The sequence below is a fragment of the Dermacentor andersoni genome, chromosome 11 (assembly GCF_023375885.2).
Source record: "Dermacentor andersoni chromosome 11, qqDerAnde1_hic_scaffold, whole genome shotgun sequence".
In the NCBI taxonomy this organism is placed as follows: Eukaryota; Metazoa; Arthropoda; class Arachnida; order Ixodida; family Ixodidae; genus Dermacentor; species Dermacentor andersoni.
Window position 1 is genome coordinate 44,903,104 of NC_092824.1, and position 18,293 is coordinate 44,921,396.

Here is an 18,293-nt window from a genome sequence, read left to right on the forward strand (position 1 = left end):
GTACCAAGCCGCCATCCTCGAGGGAGTTTCTACACGGTGACCCGTGTATGTGCGGAACATCTCTCGTGGTCCGAAGTGGCTCGCCGCACGGATACTGCGTCGCTTGGGCGCCATCATGTACAAAGTATAGACTTCGGATGGTTCAGTGCACCGACGTCATCGCAACCACGTGTGGAGAGCATGGGATGCTGTACCAATAGTCTATCAAGCTAACCCTTGCTTCGAACTTCCAGCGACGGAAACTGCAGTGCAGAGATCGCCTATCCTTCCAGCGACACAAACTACAGTGCAGAGATCGCCTATGCCAGAAGTTCCGCAAGCATGCCGTAGGTCTACTCGTGTACGTCGACCAGTGCTTCGTTATGGCATTGACTACTATGTGGGAAGGGATGTGATAACAGAGTGCTGTGACAGAATTGGCTATCTTGTGCGCATGTATTCCGTGTTTAAACCCATCGCACGTGTGCCGATAAGCGATGCACCGTGCCTACATAAACCCTAGTTTTTTTGTGCAAGAGAATCTTGCAAATGCTGCTGCTGCGTCTGCATCGGTTATTACAAGAACAATGTCATCGGCAAATCGAAAGTTGCTGAGATATTCGCCGTCGATCCTTACTCCTAAGCCTTCCCAGTTTAATTGCTTGAATACTTCTTCCAAGCACGCAGTGAATAACATTGGAGAGATTGTGTCTGCCTGTCTGACCCCTTTCTTTATAGGTATCCTCTTGCTTTTCTTGGGTAGAATTGAGGTAGCTGTGGAGCCTCTGTAAATATTTTCCAAGGTATTTACGTAAGCGTTCTGTACTCTTAGATTACGTAATGCCTCTATGACTGCTGGTATCTCTATTGAATCAAATGCGTTTTTCGTAATCTATGAAAGCCATATAGAGAGGCTTATTGAACTCTGCGAATTTCTCGATAACCTGATTAATGACATGGATGTGGTTCATTGTAGGATATCCCTTCCTGAAGCCCGCCTGTTCCCTTAATTGGTTGACTAAAGTCCAGTGTTGCTCTTATTCCATTGGATATTATTTTGGTAAGTATTTTTATAATACTGGGAATAAGCTAATGGGCCTATAATTTTTCAAATATTTAATGTCTCCCTTTCTGTGAATTATATACTGTTTCCATTCTTTCAGTTTTCTGGGACCCTTGCAGTCAATAGACACTTCTTATAAAGAGCCGCCAGTTTTCCAAGCATTATGTATCCTCCATCTTTCATTAAATCGACTGTTATTCCATCTTCTCCTGCCGCTCTTCCTCGTTTCATGTCTTGCAAGGCTCTTCTGACTTCATCGCTAGTTATAGGAGTTTCTGTATCCTGTTCATTACTGTTTCTAATCGAGGTATCCTGACTCCTCTGGATACTGTACAGGTCAGTATAGAATTATTCCGCTGCTTTTACTATATCTTCGAGATTGCTGATGATATTACCCTGCTCATCTTTCAGTGCATACATCTTGGTTTGTCCTATGCCAAATTACTTTCTCACTGATTTCAGGCTGCGTTCATTCTTACGGCTTCTTCAGTCTTTCTCACGTTATAGTCTCGAATATCACTTATTTTCGCCTTGTTGATCAGTTTTGACAGTTCCGCGAATTCTATCTATCTCTTGAGTTGGACATTTTCATTTTTGTCGTTTCTTTATTAGGCCCTTTGTTACTTGGGAGAGCTTGCCTACTGGTTGCCTTGGTGCCTTGCCTCCTACTTCAATTGCTGCCTCTGAATCCAACCTAGTTACGATTTCATTCATTAGTTCTACGTCATCATCATCTCTCTGTTCTAAGGCTGCATACGACAAGAGTGCAGACTCTGAAATGGTCATTTTATTGGAGGAACATTGTTTCATGATGATGATGGTTTATTGGCATCCCCTTTGAAACGAGCCAGTGAGAAATAGTAACCTAACCTGTTTGATATAATGACGTATGATATGCATGTTATTGTATACATTTCCTTAGTCTTTTCGTTCTTCACAACTTCTCTATTTACCTTGTAACATTACCTATGCCTGCAACGTATCCGGTCGTATCAATCTCTTTCCTGCCTTTTTTCCACCAATGTTCTAAATGCCCCTTGCTTGTTTCATTTGATTTCATTTCATTTTTATTCCTTAAAGACCCCGTAACGGGGTATTACATAAGTACTGACCAGTTGATGCTTCCGTGCGCTTTAAATCTAAGCGTTTCTGGAAGGTGTACGTTACCTACGGGTCTCATTGGGTGAATACAATTGAATTCCATTAGGATATGCTTAGTGGTCTCCGGATTTTCGCTGCAACATACACATGTCCTATGTATGTTCTTGTCCTTAGACAACCAGCTGGAGCTTCAAATAGGAAGGCACTGCCCTTTGTGTTCTTGTACAGATTTTCCTTCCTGATTTTTCTTCCCTCTCTTGCAATTCTCCATGGCTTGTTTTTAACAGCGGAGCGGTTCTAAGTCGATCCTTCGCCATCCGTTGTCCGGTGTCACGCAGGGGAAGACGGGCAGGTTCCGGAGCTCACCGCCAGAGGGCGCGCCGAGGGTAGCGCCGAGGAATGTCAAGAGCATCTTTGGTTATCAGGTACAATGAGTGGGAAAGAAACTTGGCTGGGCGTTATGTATTTGTGGACCGGAAAAAATTGCACAGAGAAGAATGAAGAGTTAGTTGAATGCATAAGCGCTGATATTAAGGGTTTCGGGAATGGTGCTGAAATTGTCCTATTAGGTGACATGAATGCCCACATACAGGATTTAGATGGCTATACCGACAATAACGGGAAGTCATTGTTAGACCTTTGTGAGCAACATAACCTCGTTATCGGGAATACAGCGGCTAAGTGTAAAGGACAGATCACGTGGGAAGTGGGAAACCGGCAATCGACCATTGATTTCTGTCTGATGACAGAAGGAATTCATGATAAGTTGAGAGAAATGGTCATCGATGAGGAAGGGTTTAGCAGCATAGGGAGTGGCCATAAACGCTTCATTTTGAAAATGGGATATGTAGTTGGGAAAGAGAGCAAGGAGAGCAAAATGGCCAGTCGAAATTTGAACGCTGAACAAATAGCAAATATAGTCACTAGAGTTGAGGAAGAACTTGGCAAATGGCCAAGTAAAGAGTGGGAATATGGTGAGCTTCTAAGTGTAATAACGACAAAAATACGGAAAGAGAAACAACATGTTCGTTGAAGAGGAAAAAAGAAACCGAAAGCTAGTGGAACAAGGAGATACGAGAAGCGATCGCGGAACGACAGAAAGCATCTCGAGAGCACAGGCAGGCAAAGAAGGTGCAGTTGCTGCAGGATGAAGTAACCAGTAAATGGGAAATATACCAGGAGGAAAAGTCTATAGTTCAAATACTGGTACAAGCAAAATTAAAAGGTGAAAGTGAACGTTGGTTGTCAGAAATAAGTGAGAAAAAGAAGGCCGCACCTAGAATATTTTGGAACCACATAAAATTATTAAGCAGGTCAACAACAATACAACAACATATCCTAGACAAAGATGAAAACAGACTGTAAGGAGAAGCGGCAATAAAGTACATCCGAAAAGTAACAGCCGAATCTTTCCAAGGCAATGACGAGGTTGTATTTGAAGAAAAAAAGTGCATAAAAGAGACCCAAGTGGAAAAGGAGCTGGTGCTGACAAATTTAAACTGGAAGAAAGCGGAAGAGAAAATTCCTGAGCGCACAGCCACGGGGCAAGACGAGGTTCCCGTTAGGCTGATTAATGAACTAGGACCAAAAAGTAAGGAAGCTCTGGTGAAAGCAGTGGAAAAAACTTTAAAAGATAGGTGAATATCAGACAGTTGGCGACAAAGTAGAATGAATTTATTTTATAAAGGTAAAGGGTAGAAAGACAGAATTCACTCGTATAGACCGTAGACCATTACATCGCTAATATACAGGCTAGCGATGCAGGCAATCAAATTAAAGCTTCAAGCACGGGCAGAGAATAATGGCATTTTGGGAGAGCTTCAGAATGGCTTCAGAATAGGTAGGCGTTTGGATGATAACTTGTTTGTTCTGACTTAGTGCATTGAAATATCAAAAGCAGAAAGCAGACCGTTGTATGTGGCCTTTTTAGACATTACAGGAGCCTACGACAACTTAGACCGCAACATTTTGTGGGATATTCTGGAAGGAGAAGGCTTAGGTAGAGATTGCCTACAGCTTCTGCTGTTTTTACAGCTTTCCCTGCGTGAAAATTGTTACAAGAAGGCTCCAGAGATGGCGCCGCCATACTGCACGTGAAGTGTTACACACTGGCCAGGCGCCCCTTCTGAAACCTCCGTTCACACCGTCGCGGCAGCCCTCCTGCTCTATGAACTCTGTGCAGACGACGTATCAAGTTGCGTCTGGCACTCCCGCTCCTCTCCTGCTGGTCGTCCGCCCCGCCTCAAGACACTCTAGTCTCTGTGCCTCTATGTAACCACACCCATTCCTGTGTACCCCATGCTTAATAAACCCAGTTAACCTCCGTTAACAAAAGTCGTCCACTATACGAGACATAACAAAACATGGTGTCAGAAGTGAACTAGTTCTAACGTCAGTGCATCAGCAATGGAGAACCCACGAAACACAGAACCTCTTAAAAACCTCTTGAAACAGCTACAAATGGCTATAGACGTCTTGGGCTAAGACTGAAGATAGCATTTCTTTTAAGTATAACCTCAGCACTTGGAATATGCTAGTATGTATTCTATCTGCGGTAAAACCCACTAGTTGTGTCCCCAGAGTCTATTTCGGTAAACACATTCAGAACGTTTAATTCGAGAACTTTTTCAGATCTTTTTGTCTAAAAGTGCATAAATGAGATGTCAAATGGCGTGTTTGACATTGTTGGCTTTAATGTTAAATAATTTCACACCAGAACTTCAAAAATCAAGGTCGTGTTATTGTTTTCCATCGGGGCCGCACACGACGCCTGGAAACCATTCTTCTATGCTCGCGCAGCAGGTATACTGACAGCAGCAGGAGCGAAACGCCGGTGTCGCAGTGACCACAGCGGTGTCACAGAGCCAACGCGCTGCGATGATTTCGGCGGCAGACAAATAGACACGCTCAAAATTTGTCAGGCATCTCATTCCGTGCTGGAAACACTGGGAGGCAGGAAGTTTTAAAAAACGGCCACTGCCGCCTGCCATGTCTCGGTCGTGGGTTCGTTATGCCAGTTGTGCGTCATTCTAAGCCGTTCTGTACATTTAGGCTGGATATTAACTGGAGTCATTTAGCTGTGCTGATGCTGTTGGCCGTGTGTTTTGCATCATTGCTACGTGACATCGGCTGTATTGCGTTTTTTCGCCGACGGCTTACTACCACAATGGCGAGATCTGCGTTTGCCGCCTTCGTTGCTCTCGGTGCGTCTTTGTACGTCGCACGTTCGAATAACACTATTTCCGGTAAGTGAAATACTTGGCACTTCATTTTTCTTCAACAATGTGAATACTTTTAGAGATTACCCGCGACAATTTTTGATGGACGGGCCCTTCTGCCCGGCGGGTTTTCGTCATCTTTACTTTTATACGAGGGCTCTGCTTGTTAGTCTTTGTGGCTAACGTAGCGCGAATCAACCGAAGAGAGTGCATTCGATGAGGACGCGCTGGCTGTAATTCTGAACCAGACTGAACTCGCCCTGTTTGTGTCCTTTTGTCCTTCTATGGGCTACAGCGTTGCGTGTGCGCGCGCGTGTCAGTGACTATGCAGCTTGTAGCGTTCCCACTTTATTGCAAAACAAAAATATAACTGCAATGTTTACTTCGTTTATACAGTTCCATATGCATATGGCTGCTGATGTAAAAATGTCACTGGTTTCTCGTTCTAAATAAGCAGCAAAACTTTTAGCCTAGTAGGTGCCCCATCTGGGATTGCAATCACGACTGCTTGGCATTTATTAATTAATGACTGTGGGCCACCTCATTTGTAATTGCAAATCTGTCCTTCAACTGACTTGATGTCAGTTGAAGGACAGATGCTTTCTTATTTTGTTATTTTCATTCTGTAGATGGCTGAGCATCCTTCTTGCCCCTTGGCGCTAGCTGGATGACGGGACCTCATCATGATCAGTGTAAGCCAATGTACAGTACCTTCTGCGGTCCTCCCAGTGCTTTGTGTATGAATCAGGGCCCGGGAGCGCTTCGTAGTAGAATAGCTATTTGGTGTCGCACAGACGGGAATTTTTTTTGCGCTGATCCCTTACAAGCTGCTGCTATTATAACCAATTTCTTAATGCCAGTGTACATACAGAGTTCTACTATTAGTTTCTCTAAGCCTTACAAAATTTAACTGTAGGTAGTCAGTGCTATGTAAGAACTCACAAGTTAACTCTGTTGTGTCGTCATTTACCAGTATTCCATGCATGAGTAAGAATTTCCTACAGCAGTGTACATTAGACCTTGCTTTTTTAATGCACAAATGTATTCAAGCCAGTATGTGATTAGTTCTGTATTCTAAATGTTTTCTGTGTGATTTAGTTTCTTTACAGGAATTTACTGTACAGCATCAGCAAGCAGTCGAATTTAAGATTTAAGTGTGTGCTGCAAAAAGTATGCTTTGCCGCTACAATTGACAAAACATGATCCGAGGCTTCCATACAAGAACGAACTCCAATTTGGCTCTACCACCATCAGCACTTGGCTGGCGCTTGCCAAATGAATCACATCAAGTAGCTTGCGCAGACTGTTTTTTAACCTTATTGTGAGGATATCGCACAATGATGTGTGGAGGCGCCTGCGTCTGAGATGGAGATTGTGCTGTAACATATGTGCATGTAGAACAGGCATAATGCTGAGTGTTTCAGCACTTTACAGAGGTGCTTTTAAAATTTTGTCATAACTTTACCTGAGCTGTTTTTTGTCATCTATTTCAATAATATCATTGGAGGTGTTATCAGAATTTAGCAATTCATTTGCCCTGGCACATTAGGCTGGCGCCAGATTTGACCTTTCAATAGGTGGACAATTATTCAACATGGACCATTACTTGAATACATCTTCTTGTGTGCAGTGGCTTCTCAATTGCGAGTCAATGTAGATGCTCAGAATTACCTGAGGCTATAGATGCACTTATGAATTTGCTACATATACAAATCCCTTTGCACTTTCTTGCGCAACAAGCATGTTAACACTTCCAAGACAATGGGCTATGTTATCGTTCTATCACATCATGAGATACTTCCAGTTGTTATGACGTATCATTCAAGGTGATGTGCCATTGGTGTGAGGTATTGCCCTAAGCCAATTAGGGTCACATGAAAATATATTAACAAAAATGATTGATCCAGCCTAGAAATGTTGCTTTAGGACACTATATCACCTTGACTTCTTTGCATGCTACTTGCTTACCCTGTACTGTGTCATGTTTAAGTTTGAAAAAAAGGCAACAGCTAGACAGTGCATGCCAAACTTGCTTTTGGTTTAACAATATAAAACGCTATTTAACTTTTTAATTAAGTTAGTACATCATTTACCTACAGAGTGGATTACTGTTTTAAACTGATTATATATTGCAGGAACCTTCTCAGACTTGTTTAACAAGTTGATAAGTGCATTTTTAGCCACAAAACACCATATATTAATTTGAAGGCTGACTTTGCCTGACTCTGCTCTGCAATTTCGTTACTATATGCCAGGAAATATGCTAGTAATATTAAACATTATATACTACCTTAAGATACCCATAATTTAAGAAAAAAGAGTGTTTAAGTTTACTTTTATAGTGAGCCAAACTTCTTACTTAGCACTTATTGCTAACTGCAGTTCCAATTCGAACATTCCTATTTCCTTCCTCACCTTCTTTCCCTCTTCTGTGCAGGTATTGCTTGCCTATGTCTACAAGAACCTTCACGTGTGGCCTGTGACAGCAAGCTCTTGTGGGCAGCCAGTGCTGTCCTATGAAGGCTGGCCTGCTCTGGCAGTGGCGGCAATCATCTTCAAGATTTATGCATGATCACATTTGCTGCTATTTGTCACTCTTGTTAATTACACTTTCTGTATCTTTTATAACTTATTAGGTAATAAAGTATGACTGTGTGACATGGTGTGAAATAGATGTCTTGCTGCCTTTTCGCTTGCAATCATGTTTTATACATGAAAAACTCACCGTACAGTGTATTAAAAAATAACGGCATATTATGATTTATCTTTCAGTTCCGGTAACTTGCAACGTGCAAGGAATTCACTAATAGGTGGTATGCCGAAGAACTGGCCATTATTTCTGCGTGGTGCTGTACCAGCATGTGGCGTTACCTCACAAGGGACACCCACAAAGTATGTTGCAATTTACTTTTAAATGAGGCGTGGACATTAGAAAAAAATATATTTATATTGCCAGCTAGAGTGGTCCGCGGACTGTTTTTCCAGATGTGAACTATCCTTTACTTCTTAACAAAACAATTCATTGCAGCACAGCATTTTGTTTCCTATACTGGTGTCAGGCTATCCTGCCTCCTACAGCTGTAACCAGGATGTAATTCTTGCCTGAACTGCAGCATCACTGACAAAATCTTTCCCTGCTAGAAACTATTTCAATTCGGTGGAGACCCAGCTGGTCAAAGTTTTGTCAATAATGACGTGTTTCATGCAAAGGTATTCTTGTTTAAGTCAAAGGGCGAACATTGGCATGATATCAGCATACAATACCGATCGTTTTATTTACAAAATAATTCTGACAGGCGGCTTTCAGTTGATTGGTCGAAGTAAAAAGCACTAATCGACCACTATTCCCATGGTTCACATCTGGAAAAACTACCTTTGCATCACTCTATTCGACAAGGTAAACTCTTTTTCTGATATCCGTGCCTAGTTTAAAATAAATTGTAACTGCGGGCAAACCTCGTGTTACTGTAACAGCTGCCGCAAAAACTTGAGCGCATGTCTAATAGAAGTCTTCAGTTGTTCTTGTCAAGCTGTCCATTAGCTAGCTTTTAACGTAACGTTCGCAGGGCTTACTGAAGTACTTCTAGACGTCCATGGCTACAAAATATCTTGATCAAGACAGCTACTAGACTTTTGAATTAGCCGTTCAAGACATCTTTTATACATCAAATAGCTGATTTCGTGTTTCGTGGGAATATTCCTGCACCTGCGAAATTCGACTCCAGAGGGAACGCTGCGGAACAATAGCGAGCCTTCAAGCAGAGCCTCACGCCGTACCTCAAAGCAACTAACACAGCGAGGGCACCCGGCATGTATCACTTCTTTTGATCGTCGGTGGTTCTTCACTGCTTGATATCTACAACACTTTGGACTTCGGGGGAACCGACTGAGGAAAGACCAAATCCAGAATTTAACTATGCATATCTCATCAGCCTCCTCGACGCGCATTCCTTACCGAAGCATAACGAGCGGTACTCGCGGTACGTCTCCCAAACTCGCATGCAACGGGAGCAAGAACAGTTCCACAACTTCGTAACAGATTCGAAGCTATAAGCGCGCGACTGTGGATTCGGAAACGAAAGAGAAGAAATGGTCCGCGACCAGATCGTCTGTGGCATGTATGACGAAAAGGCCCGTACAGACATTCTCAGGTTAGAATATCCAACCCTAGAGAAGGTTGAAAAGGTGTGTCGAGCACACGAAACAACAAAAATTCGAATAAAAGCATTTAAAGAGGCCACTCCATCAAGCATGCAGCGTGACCGTGCACGCAGTGAAGAAATTCGTTCGTCGCACCAATGCCAACTCGAGGAGCGCAAAAAGAAAATCACAAAAATCTAACGTACCAAAACGCAGCTATTGCGGTGGTAGCCACGAGCGCAAAATAGAAGCATGCCCAGCTTGGAAACAAGCATGCAGCAAGTGCGAGAAACGAAATCACTTCGCGGCAGTTTGTAAAAGCAGCAAGGTAATTGCTGGCCTGGCAGTAGGTGGTGAGGATGAAAACATACTGCCAGTTCAAAGCCACAAACTAAGCTCAGTCCACACGTTTCTGAGAGTGAACGGAACACAAGTAAAGTTTCAAGTGGAAAGCGGTGCTGCTGTTGACGTCATACCAGCTAGACAACAACACCGCGAGCGTGGAATGGAAGGGAAGTTCACTGTTCAGGCAAGGCGCAACTAGAAGTTACAACCGCAAATGGACAGAGAGATTCTGTAGGATTCGTAGTGGTTAAAGATGACCTCACTCCTCTCATTGGAAGAACGACAGCTGAAAGAAATGGGTCTGATAACCATAGACTACAACCTTGTGGCTGAAATCGACGAAATTCTAGATGAAAATTTACTCATCACATAGTGGGAAAATACCCAGATGTTCTTGGAGACACTCTAGGAACACTTTCGGGAAAAGTACACTTTGTGACTAAGCCAGATACGCTTCTGAAAGTGATAACAAGTTGCAGAGTGTCTGTGAGCATTAAACCTCAATTAGAATAAACATTGGCAAGCCTGGAAAAAGGAAGTATCATTAAAAGTGTAGCAGAGTCAACGCAGTGGGTGAGCAGATTGGTTGTGGCAACCAAGAAAAATGGTGAAATGTGAATATGCATTGACCCACACGCACGGAACGAGGCTCTCGAACGAGAACGTCACACATTGCCCATCCTCGATCATGTGCTGCCCGATCTTGCCAAAACAAAGATCTTCACAAAAGTAGACTTGCGAGTGGGCTACTGGCTATGTTCTCTCGATATTGCGTCAAGCTTTATGACCATATTTCAAACACCAAAAGGTCGTTATCGATGGCTCCGCCTGCCGTTCGGACTTGACGTAAGCAGCGAAATTTTCTAGAAAAGACTTCAAGTAGCACTTTAAGGACTTCGCGGAGTCCTCTGCCTAGCAGACGACATTCTTATCTATGGAGCGCGCGAAAATTAAAAAGATGCTGTTGAAGACAGTGACAAGAAATTAGAGAGTCTACTCCAGAGATGCTGACAAATTGGAATTCGTCTCAGCACAGAAAAAACTCAGCTTAGAGCATCATCAACTGTCTTTCTAGGACGCTTGCTGAGAAAGAAAGGACTGAAAGTTTGTTCAAATGATGTCAAGACAATGGAACAAATACCAAAACCAGTCGACCTCCCAGGAATACAACGTTTCTGCGGAATGACCTCTCCAAATTCTTGCCGAAAATTTCGCGTGTATTCGAGCCATTGAGAAAACTCGCTGTCAAGAATACACTATGCCACTGGGGAAAACCGCAAGAAGCATTTCTAAAGGCAAAAGACGCTGTGACAAGAAATCCAATTCTGGCCTACTTCGGCTCGCGAAAGCAGTTAGAAATTCAGCGTGATGCAAGCGATCTTAGACTCGGAGCGGCTCTTCTTCAAGACGGACAACCAATCTCGTTCGTCAGCAGAGCACTTACACCGAGATAATCCGCTATGCACAAATTGAAAACGAAATGTTGGCTATCGTCTCCGCATTAAACAAGTTCCACCAGTACCCATTCAGAAGAGAAACAACGATCATCAATGATCACAAGCCACTGCAAGCGATTCTGAAGAAACGATTGGATCAAGTTCCAAGACGACAACAAGGCATGATTCCTCAGACAGAAAGATAAAACATTGTCACAGAGCACAGACCAGGCTAAGAATTACTTTTGGCTGTTACGATGTCACGTGCGTTCCTCCCCAACGAAAGCAATGAACAAGAACTTGAAAGCATCAACGTCTTACACTACCTTCGTGTGAGAAAAGAAACCCTGGAAAAGATTTCGTATGTGACTGAGAGAGATCAATCACTGCAAAGATTGAAAGCAATCATCTTGACAGGTTGGCCACAAGATAAGCGTCAACTACTCCAAGACACGCGCATGTCCTTCACATACAGAGATAAGCTCACAGTTGAAGACAACCTAACCTCATTTTCAAGGGATTACGTCTAATCGTCGCAATTTCCCTGAAAAGCGAGATCAAAGCGGCACTTCACTCATCCCATCCTGGGATTGAGAGCTGTCTTCGACGCACTCTTGAATGTGTCTTTTGGCCAGGAATGAATGCAGAATTAAAGACCTTATCTCAGGGTGCGAAGTGTGTCAAAAGCACGCACACTCCCTGCAACGAGAAACTCTCTCTCCTCACCCAGAACCAAGTTATCCATGGGAGTGAATTGGATGCAACATTTTCGAATTCAAAGGAAATAACTTATTGATCACAGTGAATCACTATAGCAACTTCTGGGAAGTGGATCAATTGAAACCAATGACCTCCAATCAAGCAATACTCAAACTAAAGTCTCACTTTGCAAGACACGGAATGCCAAGAATTCTGACAAGCGACAATGGACCACAATTCACCAGCGAAGAATTCGACACCTTTTCAAAAAGCCGGAACTTCGAACATAAAACTTCAAGCTCAGGATACCCGCGTTCCAGTGGAATGGCTGAATCAGCCGTAAAGACGGCAAAAATGTCGCTCAAGAAAGCAGAAGACAGCCACTCAGACCCACGAATGGCGTTTCTTGATTACAGAAACCCTCCGCTGCAAGAACTGAACGCTATTCTAGCGCAATTACTCATGGGTCGCCGCACTAGAATGACTTTGCCAACATCATCGGAGCTACTGCAACCCAAAGCAGTCGACGTGAGCGAGAAAAGAAAGGCGAAAAAGCAAAAAGCAGTGTTGTACTACGACAGACAAGCCAAGGACTTGCCGAGCCTAAGCGAAGGTCAAAGTGTCACAGTTCGACCATTCAAAGGCGGGAGATGAGTCAAACTGACAATAACAAGAACTGTCGAAAGATCGTATGAAGTTCAAGTTGGTGACAGCGTGCTTCGAAGTAACCGAGCATTTATCAGACCAAGACCTTCTGCGACTGCCGATAAAAACCAACAGGAACAGCTGGACACTACAACGCAACCAGAAGAGGATACCAGCGCGACAAATCAGGCAAACCGCACTTCCGTCAGACTTCGAAGAACCACAAGACTTCCCACGAGGATCGAGGATATTGCCGTTGGTTGAAAGGTTATCTACAAAAAAGGAAGGATGTTACAAGAAGGCTCCAGAGATGGCGGCGCCATCCTGCACGTGAAGTGTTACACACCGGCCAGGCGCCCCTTTTGAAACCTCCGCTCCCACCGTCGCGGCAGCACTCCTCCTCTATGTACTCTGAGCAGACCCCCGATCAAGTTGCGTCTGGCACTCCCGTTCCTCTCCTGTTGGTCGGCCGCTGCGTCTCAAAACACTCTACTCTCTGTACCTCCATGTAACCGCACCCATTGCTGTGTACCCCATGCTTAATAAACCCAGTTAACCTCCGTTAACAAAGGGCCAGTGTTCTATCGTCGCCTATACGAGACATAACGAAACAGAAATGGCTTTACTTCTTTGTTTCCATTCTTTTCATCTAATTCGCTGTCTCTGTTTGTCTCACTATTTTCTTACGTCCAAACAAACCTGATTTACCATTAGTCTGTGTTTTAGTCATTCAGTCATTCCTTCAAACATGTCTTTGTTTTCACCTTCTGAAGCTACATCACTGCTTAAATCTGCTGGTTGTCCATTGCTTCACTTCAATGCGCGAAGTTTACGTAAGAATCGTGATAACATATCTTCCTTCATTCATCGACTCACTTTCCCACACTTTTTCATTCATCTGCATAACTGAGACAAGGCTTGGCCCGGCTGATAGCAATTTATACGGGTTCCATGCCTATCAGCCTGTGTATTGCAACCGTGTTGCATATCAACATGGTGGTAGCGCGATTTTTGTCGCACCCCACATTAAATATAAGCGTAGACTGGACCTTTCTATACATCTATTTCACTGTGAAACTATTTCGATCGAAACCGATGCCTTGTCTTGTCCAAATTATTGTAGCGGAATTATTATTGGCTGTATTTACCGTTCTCCATCTTCTTCCATACCTGATTTCCTTCGTCATCTTAGCTTAGTTCTTCTAACAATTACTAGTGAAAACAAGCCTGTCTTAATTATAGGTGATATAAATATAAGTTGCTCGATGTCGACAATAGTACTGTATGCGCTTATTCGGACTGTTTTACTGGCTTTGGGCTTGAGCGATTAATAACTTCTGCCACCAGGATTTCCACTCCAGGAAGCAGCTCCCTCTTAGACCATGCCCTCACTAATACTTCGCCTTCACCAGAGTCTGGTGTAATTGACATAGACATATTAGATCATTACCCTGTATTCGTCACTTTCAAATCTAACCCTCCTAGGTCAGATCCCTGCTATCTTACGTTTGTCTTGATAATATAAGTTTTGTTGATGCAATTGACAAAATTGACTGGACAGATATAGGTACCAAACTAAATCCAGAAGCGCTTCATTTATTTTCCTCTTTACTTTTAAAAGCTCTTCATGCTAACATTGTCACTGTTAAGTGCAAAAAGAAATTTTAATTTCCGCATAATCCTTGGATCACTAATGGGCTACTTGTGAGCACGAGGAAAAAAGAAAACATGTATAGGAAGACTAAAAAACAGCCTTTCAGTGTTAATTTAGCATTACGCTAGAAGAAATATTGCAACATGTTGAGTAATTTATTAAAGAAATCAAAAAGGCAATATTACGAAAATAAATTCATGAAAAATAAGTTTCATCTAAAAGAACAATGGCAACTTATCAACGAGTTTTTGAATGCACCGCGTTCTGGCAGTTCCACTGAAAAAGTAATTTACAATAATGTGACTATCACTGACCCGCCTAGCATTGCTCGTGCGTTCAGTAATCACTTTTATGAAATTTATTATACTACCCATGTTCCTTCTGTTTATCATACAAGCCTATGCAAGCAATCTTTCTTTTTGTTTCCTGTAACGTCTGAAGAAGCCCTTACTGAGATTTACAACTTAAAGGACACAAGTGCTGGTTTTGATGGAATTTCCGCATTTCGTTTAAAGCTTGTTGCCCCGACTATTTCTTATGCTCTCAGTAACTTAATTAACCTTATGTTCAAAACCAGGATATTCCCTAGAAGTCTAAAAAAAAGCTAAAGTCATTCCTGTTCATAAAAAGGGTCACAAAGCTCAAGTCGCGAACTATCATCTTATATGATTTTATCTTCAATTAGTAAAGTTGTAGAAAAATTAATACTTCGTCGTATTAACATTTACCTTAACAAATTTAGCTTGCTGAAACCCTGTCAGTTCGGTTTTCGTTCAGGAAGCTCGACTAACTTGGCTTTGCTTGCATTAACTGATTGTATTCGACATTCACTTGATCTCGGGTACTTTGCTGGCTCGGTCTTTTAAGACTTTACTAAAGCCTTTGATACAATAAACCACAAAGTTTTGTTTACTAAACTGGAGTCTGTTGGCATTTCTGGTCCAGTTCTTAACTTATTAAAAAGTTATATATTTAATCGTGAATTAACAGTGTACGCAGGCGGGGCTTTCTCTGAAAGCAAAATTATTAACTAAGGAGTGCCTCAGGGCTCAATTTTAGGTCCACTATTATTTTCCATTAATATAAATGATTTACCTGACTGCCTTAATTATACCCTACCTATATTATACGCAGACGATACAGATGTTGCCCTCTAGGATGAATCATTACTTTCGCTAACTTTGAAACTAAACAGTGATCTGTCAAAAATTACTGAATGGTGTAACGTCAATTTTCTAGTTATAAACCCTACGAAAACGCAATTCATGTTATTTAAGTCATCACAGGGACATTTTTCTTGCTCTCCGACCATAACTCTGAATGGGCATGACATTCCTGCCTCCACTTGTGTTTCTTTCCTCGGCATCAAATTAGATCCCCACCTTAAGTTTACTTACCACATTGCACACATCAAACAAAAAACAGCATTTGGCATTAGAGCACTACTCAAATCACGTGCATTTTTTTCCAGAGAAGCATTATTATCGTTATACTTCGCTTTCATTCATAGTCATATCATTTATGGCATCGCCTCTTGGGGTAATACTTATCATTGTAATCTTTCCTCTATTCAGCACATTCAAAATCAGGCTATCCGCATTATAACGAGAAGCCATTTTTTTCTGTAACGCCTCTTCACAACTACGTACAAAACGCATTGTTCAAGTTACTGATTTGTTTAACTATCATTTAGTGATATTATTTTTTCATATTACTAACTCAACAAGTTTCTTACAACTTCATTAGTTCTGATCTTTTTAATCCCGGTAACACAAGGTTTGCAGCACAAGGAAATTTCTCGTGTCCTTTACGTCGTACTAATTACGGAAAAATGGCTTCCTCTTTTGGCGCGCTTAAACTTTGGAACAGTCTTCCATATTCCATTAAGTTGTCATCTACTTTGTACTCTTACAAATATGAACTCAAGAATTATTTGCTGTCTGATTAATTTCCTACAATGTTATTTTGCTATTTAGAAGCTGTGTAATTACCATTGATTGTGCATCTTTCCTCTTCCTTTTGTCTTTTATGTGTGTAGGCAATCAGGTTCTTGGTTATATTTTGCTTATTTCATAATTTGTTTCTCTGCTCTGTATTCCACTTTATTTTTTTATATAACTTCTAATCCAAGGTTCCCGGTGCAGTCTCCGACTTTGGGTCCCTTGTCTGTATACCATATTTTGCGACAAATTGTTATGAACAAATATTAAACGAAATCTGACTGACTCCTAGCTAGTTGTCTATTTATACTTTCAATTACCCTGCACTTGGTTGCCAACTTCCTTGACCTCTTCGTCGATTCTGTGTCTATGCTTTTCAGGTACAAATATTTGTGCACTTTAGCCGGCCATTTATTTGCATCCAAGTTCCTGAGTCTTTCTTCAAAATAATTGCGCTCTGCGCTTCTCTGACATCAAAAAAAAAAAGCCTGGCTCATGTCATTCTTCGCTGCCTCATTTGTGGTTTTACGGTGGCTCCCTAACTCAGCGGGCTTACCGATCTTTGGTTAACTTCCAATCCAGACAAGATATCCAATTTTAAGTGCAGAATGCCATTTCCAAACGTTAGTACTGAGACCATCACTGCTTTCCAGATTCCACGCACTACCTCACATTTACTGTCGACCTACAGTTATCCACGACCGAGTATTTGCTCTCGATGCGTGGGTGGTCTGCCCGTTGCATCTCTCACACAGCGTGGGCTCCAAACGTAATACACTTTATGGCGAACACTGTACAAAAGGTCCTGGCATATATCTCCGTAAAACGTACGCAGCACATCCCCATGACGTACGTCCCCCGCGGACACGCAAGGGACGGCCACAGGACACGGCAAATGCGACCAAATGGTCATGTGAGAGTCATCCGCAGGACGTATTCGACACATCCGAATAGAATATCCATGTCCTAGTAGTGGACGTCCGTATGATCTCCATAGGACGTCATTGTCGTCACTGGGGTGCCACTGACCCAAAATTTTGCTAGCCGGAAATTTTTGCAGTCGAGAGTCTTGCAAAGTTAATCACCGATGCCGTAAACAAGCCTAATACGGGGCCGACTGGAGCCCGGGCCCGATCGACCCAATCGAGCAGCTCGGGTTCACGTCAAAATTTTCTTCGCCCGCGCCCGACCCGCGGACCACGCCGGGCTTAGGCTCTCATATAAGCCCGAGTCTGTTCAATGCATAGTTTATCCGTGTTGACATATATATATACCCGAGCTATATATATATATATATTTATCGAACCTGTGATTTGGTATACATTACGCACGTATGGAATATAAAAAAGTCGTCCAGCATAGCGCCATATTACGCAACAACCCTTCTCATATCTACCCTTCTGTTTATCCATCGTCACTAGTTGACATGATGACAAGTCTTCATTTATCGCCACTATATGTCGGCCCGGCCTCCACCGCTGCCTCGGCGTGTTATAAGAAATATAACAGAAGGAAAGGAAAGGTCCCTTTCATAATACAGCCTCTGGTGCCGTTATTTTCTAGAAATATTCGCTTGAATTCTACCTCCTTTTTACTACCATCGTGACTCAGACATACTAGCTACCTAGGACGCCACCGTTAACGCTGGGATCGCGCCAATTTAGCTGATCGCATGGTAATGATCGAAGGACTGAACGATCGAATGAACGAATAAAATCTTTATTTGAAGGAATGGGGCCGGGCGGCTCTCGGCAGCTGTTGGGAGTTATGTGGGACAAAGGTGACATCTCGGTAAGAGGAATTTTGGGTGAAGTAAGTGCCTGATGATCTCAGTCTTTAATTGTTCTTTCCACCTTGTTATAATATCCCTAACTCCACATGAGGTGTCGCGCGGGAAACTAAATTGAATAGTTTCTCAATACAGCGTGCCACTATACTCAACGTGCCACTATGCTGAACATGTTTCACTGGTTAATCGTATGTAAAAGAAGCAGTTTCTTTCACTGCGGCGAATGCTGCACGAGCCTGCACGCAGCTGCCTGCACGAGTTTCGCTTTCGATCCGCTGGCAACA